This window comes from Pinus tabuliformis, chromosome 1_2, assembly GCF_031772625.1.
Source record: "Pinus tabuliformis cultivar Carrire ecotype Pingquan chromosome 1_2, CPIR1, whole genome shotgun sequence".
Lineage (NCBI taxonomy): Eukaryota > Viridiplantae > Streptophyta > Pinopsida > Pinales > Pinaceae > Pinus > Pinus tabuliformis.
In genome coordinates, this window is record NC_142298.1 from 302,249,220 (window position 1) to 302,257,795 (window position 8,576).

An 8,576-nucleotide genomic window follows, 5' to 3' on the forward strand; every position below is an offset into this window, starting at 1 on the left:
GAAAGAGCCCCATATTTTTAGAATTGCCCTAATTGAGAAAGATAGGTTGAGGCCTCTCATAATAATGTTTCCCCTGCTTTGACAAAAAAGGGACAATTCCAAGTTCCTTTAGCATGCTAAGGAATAGAGGCCATTCCACTTTATTTCAAGCATTCTCAAAATATCTCTTAACAAAAAGGACCTACAAACTATGTCTTCTTTCCCATTCCAAGCCTTGCTAGACAAATATTACATTACCTAAAATGTATCCACCTTTCATAAATCCTATCTACTCCGGTCTAGCAAGATATTGTTCACCCATATGGCAAGAGAAATAGCTATAATTTTGTAAGATATGTTCAACAAAATTATCAACCTCCATTATGTGATAAGCTTTAGGTTCCCCAACTTTGGAATGAAGTTGATCGACCCTTTGTTAATGTGTCTACCACGTTTGTGAGTACAAACAAATTCTTTGTGAACTTAAAGAAAATATGGGCCTCTGAATTCCCAGATGGGCATATAAAAAGAACATGGGTAATGTAACAGCGCTGGTGAAAATTTCATGTAATAAAAGTAAATAAAGGAAAAATAAGACCACGGTTAAGGGACACTTATTCCAATCTAAATGTTGGGAAAAGATATCCTAGTGGACATCACTGGATGTCTGTTTTGGCTAAGGAAAATTGGAAAAGGCTAAGGAAAGGCATTAAAAGGCAAAAAGGCATTGTTGGCACATTTATTTATGAAAATAAAGGAAATTAGGATAAAAGTGAGGTGAAAAGTCACAGGTTTCATGTGAGGAGGAAATTGAAGGAAAATAATGGAAAATGAAGAAAATAGAGGCCTCATTCATAAAAAATCTTCCGAGGATCAGTTGGTAACCTTTTGTCAGTTCAAGTTTGGAGCTCTCTCATTATTCTCTCTTTCTCTCTCACTCTTGGTCACTTAGAGTTTTCTTGGAGCACTCTAGCTTTGGATCAAGCAAGGAAAAGAAAGCAAAGGGAAAGGAAGGAAAGCAAGGATCAAGGAAGAAGAGCAAGATCAGGCAACTTTAGCATGAATACTTGCAGGTAACCTTTTGCATGTGTGAATTCCTAGCTAGTTGGACATGCATGGCTTTGCATGTTGGTGCATGTTTCTCTCGTTTTCAGTGGCATGGTTTTGTCAGGTTATGACAGTGGTTTTCAGCCTAGCCTTGCCTTTTTTTGTATACCATGGTGTTGGGATGTTTATTTCAGTTTTTGAGCTTTGGTTTGCCAGATGGATTTCGAATCTGGGGCAGAGGTGGTCTCAAGGTTCATTCCCAAAGGCCTAGGAATCCCTTGACCTGTTTTGACGGGATACACAATAAAGCCTGAGGGAAAAGTCTCGGTTTAGCGCCTAGTGATCTGGGTTTAGATTGTTGTAAAGGCTGAGAGACTGATCTTAGTTTAGGGCCTAGTGATCTGGGATTGGATTGCAGTAAAGCCTGATAGACAAGGAGACAGAAAATTCCTCAAGGATAGTGATGGATTTCGGATGGCATTCCAAGTTCGGTTTGGTTGTGATCAGAGCATCAGTTTGGTGTGATCATGATTTGGTGAGGGTGGAGGTGGTTTAACCTCTGGATTTCCTGGATTTCCTTGGTTTTTCATGGATTAGTTGTTCTATGAGATCCCTCATTCTTGCTTGAAATATGGCACGGGGGTGACTAACTGAAAGAGAGATTTATTTCAGCCATGTCTATGGTCGGATAGTACATGGAAGTCTCGAACCTGGTTGGATTTTCCTATGATTAATAAAAGATAAGTTCTCTTACTTTTGCACTGGTTTATATGTGGATTTAATGGTTTTCATATCTCTTATATTTATATGGTTTTATGTTGGTTATAAGCATGGTTAAATGACTGGTTCATGTCATGGTTATTTCATGTATTTACTTGTAATTGTTAAATGGGTGGATGCAAGACCTAATTGATGATATAATAGCTCAATGGAGGAGTCGATCCTTCTGGTTATGTTTCATAAGTTCTTTCAGTCATTTATACTTTGTCTTGTATCCTAGACCTGTAGGTTGCATTGATGCCAAGTGTTTGACAGAATGTTAGTCCCGGTTGGGGATGCTCAGGCCTAGTCTTGAGGTTGATTTTGATTTATCGGCATTGTTACCATGTCTTTAATGGATTCTGAAGGTTATAAAAAGTTCTGGGCATAGGCTAGGATTCTGGGCTAGCAAAGTGGCTCAAATCTCGGGGTCTCTGGCACAGGTCTGCTGAGAAAAGTTCCCAGTCATTGGAACATAGGCCTATGAGAACGACTTTGGGTTGTTGGACGTTGTCATGCCTATAGCATGAGAGTGACAAGGGGTTAAAAGGCTTAAATCATCAGTGGGACTCAGGGACAGGATGTCTGAGTGGATGACATGTCTCCTGAGGGTGTTATTGATGTGAGTGAGTTTGTTTGATACGTTTTATTGGTTCCATTTCCTTAAGGCCACCAAGGAAGTTGAATCCCTTATAGTAGCCTCCTTCATCGCATGTTTAGCTTGGTTGGTGGGTTGCTTGGGTGGATCTGGGAGGACGGGGTGTTATAGATTGGTATCAAAGTGTGGTTGCACTCTCCTTGGGTGAAGGTGCTTGGTCATGCATGTGTATCAGTTGCATGTGTATCAGTTGCATGATTGTAGTAAGGTTGTTAAATAATGAATCCATACAGGTGATGATAGTTTTAAATAGAGGAGGAATGACCTGTTATAGAATTTTATGAATGATTGTAGTAAGGTTGTCATGAGGAACTTGATGTGATTTTGTGGGATGCATTGTCAGAAGTATATGATTGGTTGCATATGGTTATATGTCGCTTACATGTTGATTATATGTCACTTGACTACATCCTTGTATGTCAGGTGCATTCTTGAATGTTTTGATTACATGTATCAGTCTTGTAGGTTGATTACAAGAATTGATCGCTTATGCTCGACTACATGCATTCATACGTATGTGTATTTGATTAGGCATTTCTTATGCATGTTGATAGTTGCATGTGGAAATGTGTGCAATGGAGTAATGTTCGTTGTCATGCATGAGGTCATAGCATGCATTGTTGATATGGCCTTGCATTGATGACTGGACCCTAGCTAGAATGATGTTTATGCGTTGATACACTTATTTGATATATGTCTATATGATGTTATGATTATGTTATACATGTATCACATTGATTTGATGATCTTTCAGACAAGGTATCCTCCCCAAATTATGCTAAGGTACGTTGGTTTATTGTGATTTGGTTTAGCTAACATAGTATGCCTTGCAGGAAAGAGATCAGATGGCTAGTAAGGTGGTAGACTACATAGAATCTCCCTGTGCATCAGATGGGAAACGTGATGCGGGGCACTCTTCTGACTTGGAAGACACATTGAGAATCCTAAAGGAATAAATAAGGAATTTCAAAGCAGACAATGAAAAAATCATGCAAGCACAAGAGAAACAAGCAGAGTTGAATGTGATACTATTTCAGAGTTTGTCATATTTGCAACGACATGGATCACTTCGGATCAGCCATGGACATGATGACAAAATGAATGGATCATATGGCAGTAGGTCTCCTAGTAGACACATGTAAGATAGATCTGACACGATCAAAGATGGAAGGTTGTTGGACACTCCAGATAGGAGAGGTGATCGACACAAGTACTATTCTAGTTCTGGTTCTGATAGGCATCATGATCGTCATTGTTATCATCCTTACAGGAGGAGTGATAGGGGATACTTGCCGGATGAGTTTAAGAAGGAAAAGCCACCTACCTTTGATGGAGAGATGAAGAAATCATAGGATGCAGAAGCATGGTTGCTTGGTATGAAGAAATTCTTCTGATTGCATGATTATTCAGAAAACATGAAAACAAAGATAGCCACTTTCAGTCTCAAAGGTAAAGCAAATATTTGGTGGGAAGACGTGAAGAATGTCAAAGGTATACATGAGGAATATTTGACTTGGCATGTGTTTGAAAGGCTCTTCAAGAAGAATTACTTGTCGAAGAGGTACTATGATGATAGAGCTAAGGAGTTTTATGAGTTGCGGATGGGTTCTATGACAGATGATGAGTATACTAGAAGATTTTTGGATTTGTTGAGATATGTGCCTTACCTTAGGGAGGAGAAGGCCAAGGTTCAGAGATTCATTAATGGACTTCCAGTTGCATATAGACACTGGATTGAGTTCAACGAGCCTAGATCATTGGGGGAGGCCATCTGAAAGTTGAAGCATTTTTATGAGTAGTTGAAGCGCAAAGTTGAGCCTAAGCATGACTTGAAAAGAAATGAAAAAGCTAAAGGAAAATGACCACCAAAGAGAGGAAGACCTCAAGATGAAAGTGAGAAATAAAATGAAGTTCCTTACAAGAGATTAAATACACCTGAGAAGGAACGTGGAGAGAAGCAAGCTAAAGGTGGTGGTAGGGAACCATTGTAGTGTTGGATATGTGGTAAGGATCAACGTAAAAGGGATTATCCGCAGTATCAGAGTGCTGGTAGACCCTAGATCTACAATTCTCATGACGCGCATATAGTTGGTGATGTTGGTCATAGCATTCCTCGGATCTATGCAACTGTGGACAATAGGCATGCAGATCATCAGGCATTGATCATTGAGATGGACGGTAAGTTTTGTGATCAAGTTGTTTCTATTTTGATTGATCCTAGATCTAACTATATTTGTATTAATCCTGACCTAGTGGATAACTGTGGTTTGAGAAAAGAAGTGCATGCAGAATCTTCGTTGGTACAGTTGGCTACGGGTATGAAGAAGAGAGTTCACCATTGGGTAAGAGCTTGTGCATTTGAGTTAAATGGTATGCCTACAACAACACATTTGAATGTATTACCATTGGGATCATATAATATGATTTTGGGTATGGATTGGCTATACCTTCACAGAACCAAAGTGGATTACTTCAATAAGGCCATTGAGTGTGTGGATGATAGTGGGGAAAAGAGGACTTTGCAGGGGAAGAAGAATCCTACATCAGTGAGGATGGTTACCGCTATGCAGGCTAAGCATAGTTGCAGAAAGGGTTGTGTGATGTTTGCAGTACACATTTCTAGTGACAAGGGTAAGGAGGTTGAGGATGTAGATGTGTTGAGAAGGTACCCAGTTTTGCAACAGTTTCAAGATGTATTTCCTGAGGACATTATAGAGTTGCCACCTCACAAGGAGGTAGAATTTTCTATTGAGTTGGTGCCAAGGGCAGCCTCAACATCAAAAGCACCTTACAAGATGAGCACACCTGAGTTGGTTGAGTTAAAGTTGCAGTTGAAGGAAATGTTGGACAAGGGGTACATTAGGTTGAGTGTATCGCCTTGGGGTGCACTAGTGTTGTTCGTGAAGAAGAAAGATGGTACTATTAGATTGTGCATTGACTACAGGAATTTGAACAAAGTAATAATCAAGAACAGGTACCCATTGCCAAGGATTGATGATTTTTTTGATTAGTTGAAGTTAGCAGCAGTGTTCTCTAAGATCAACTTAGGATTGGGATACCATCAGGTATGCATCAAGAAAGAGGATATCTTCAAGACTGCATTTAAGACCAGGTGTGGGCATTATGAGTATGTTGTTGTTCCATTCAGTTTGACTAATGCTTCAACTACATTTATGTGTATGATGAATAATGTGTTGTGTCCTTATCTAGACAAGTTTGTTATTGTATTCATTGATGACATACTAGTATATTCTAAGAATGAGGAAGAACATGGTGAGCATTTAGAAGCAGTGTTGAAATTGCTAAGGGAGCATTAGTTATATGCTAAACTTAGCAACTTCAACTTCTTTCGGACTAAGGTACATTACTTGGGTCATGTTGTCTGCAAGGATGGCATAACAGTGGATCCAAAAAAGATAAGGGCCATCATGGAGTGGGTATCCCCTAAGAATGTGGATGAGGTGAGATCAGTTATGGGATTGACAGGTTACTACAGGAGGTTCATCAGGAACTTCTCACACATTTCATATCCTATCACATCATTGTAGTGGAAAGGTAAGAATTTCGAATGGATAGAGGAATGTGAGGCTAGTTTTGAGCAGCTTAAGAAATTGTTGACACATGCACCAGTGCTAAAGATTGTGGATCTAGACAAGGAGTTTGTAGTGTGTACAGATGCTTGCAAGAGAGGACTTGGTGGAGTTCTCATGCAAGAAGGATAGGTAGTGTGCTATGAGTCATGGAAACTGAATGAGCATGAATAAAACTATCCAACGCATGATCTTGAGCTAGCAACGATTATACATGCATTGAAGATGTGGAGGCACTATCTTCTTGGAAGGAGGTTTACATTGATGAGTGATCACAATGGGTTGAGGTATTTGTTTGATCAGCCGAATCTAAATTCCAGACAATCTAGATGGTTGGCTATCCTTAGTGAGTTTGACTTCGAGATCAAATATATCAAAGGGAAGGAGAATAGGGTTGCAGATGCTCTTAGCGGAGAGGGTACAGGTAAATCATATAGCAGCTATGAGCTCTTATGGGACAAAGTTACAGGATAGGATCTTGCAGGCAAGACAACAGGATGACAAATACATGGAGATTATGCACAGGTTATAGTAGATCATAGGTACAAGTACAGGTATAGGTGCAGTTATAGATACAGGTGATCAGGATGCAGACTATCACCTCACGGAAGATGGTTTGGTGAGATTTAGAGACAATATCTATGTGTTAAATTTCAGTGAGCTCAAGAAGCTTATCTTGAGGTAATTTCACACCAAGCCATACTCGGGTCATCCAGGATATTAGAAGATGTTGACGGCGGTGAAGAAGTTCTACTATTGGCCAAATCTGAAGAAGGAAGTGGCAGAGTTTGTGGCTAGATGTTTATATTGTCAACAAGTCAAGGCGGAATGTAAGCATCCAGGTGGTTTACTACAACCTATAGTGATTTTGGAATGGAAATGGGAGGTCATTTCCATGGATTTTATCACAAGTCTTCCAAGGATAGTGAGGCAACATGACTCTATTATGGTCGTGGTTGACAGGTTGAGCAAGGTAGCTCACTTCATTCCAGTAAAGACTACATATTCAGCCAGTGAGGTAGCACAGGTGTTCATTAGAGAGATAATGAGACTGCATGGTGTTCTAAAGAAGATTGTGTCAGACAGGGATGTGAAGTTCACTTCCAAATTTTGGAAGGAGCTATTTGTAGGTTTGGGTACAAAGTTGGCCTTCAACACAGCTTATCATTCGCAGACAGAGAGGGTCAATAGCATCTTGGAGGATATGTTAAGGATGTATGTGATGCACCGACAGAATAAATGGGAGGAGTATCTTCCATTGGTTGAGTTCGCATACAACAATGGTTATCAGGAGTCATTGAGGATGAGTCCTTTAGATGCATTATATGGGTGGAGTTGTAACACTCCCATCAGCTGGAGTGATCTAGTGAATAGGGTACTTATTGGACTGGATATGTTGACTGACATGGAGCAAGAAATGTAGGTTATAAAGAATGATCTAAAGGAAGCATAAGATAGACATAAGAGTTATGCAGATCAACACAGGTTATTCAAGGAGTTTCAGTTGGGGAGCATGTGTATTTGCACATCAAGCCCAAGAAAAGCTCTTTGAGGATTGGTTCATGTGCTAAGTTGGCACCATGGTATTTCGAGCCTTTCGAGATCCTTGAGAGGATTGGATCAGTGGCATATCAACTTGCACTGCCTCCAACAGTGAAATTCCATGATGTTTTCCATATTTCATTGCTTAAGAAGTATATAAAGGATGTTGATCATGTTATTGATTGGTCTGTATTGCAGGTGGAGCAAGAAGGAGAGTTCCAGTTGGAGCCTCAGTGCATATTGTAGCGGAAACATCTCATGCTCAGGAATAGAGCCATAGAGCAAGTTAAAGTGCAGTGGAAGAACTTTGGGCCTGAAGAAGCTACATGGGAGATGGCGGATCAGATGTGGGCCCTGTATCCTTCATTGTTTGTCGGTTGAGGCAAAGCAGTTTTGGTTTGATGTTGGTATATGTTTGGCATATGTTTTGCTGATGTTTTGGTATATGTATGTATATGTATATGGATGTAAATACCACCATGAGCTAAGTTATAAAGCTCCAATAAGCAGTATGGGTGTCATATTATTATGGTTGTTATATTTTCATGTTGTCATGATGTTTTTCCTTTCAGTAGGTCTTTGATTGTAAATACTGCAACAAGCTAAGTTATAAAGCTCCATGGGCTATATGTTTGCTTTTCAATGGTTTTGATGAGTTCGTGGTGTGGTTTAACACTGAGGATGGTGTTCCCCAAGAGGGAGGGTTCTGTAATCCCTGGTGAAAATTTCATGTAATAAAAGTAAATAAAGGCAAAATAAGACCACAGTTAAGAGACACTTATTCCAAGCTTAATGTTGGGAAAAGATATCCTAGTGGGCATCACTGGATGTGTGCTTTGGATATGGAAAATTGACAATGGCTAAGACAAAGGCATTAAAAGGAAAAAAGGCATTTTTGGCACATTTATTTATCAAAATAAAGGAAATTAGGAGAAAAGTAAGGTGAAAGGTCACAAGTTGCATGTGAGGAGGAAATTGAAGGAAAATAATGGAAAATGAAG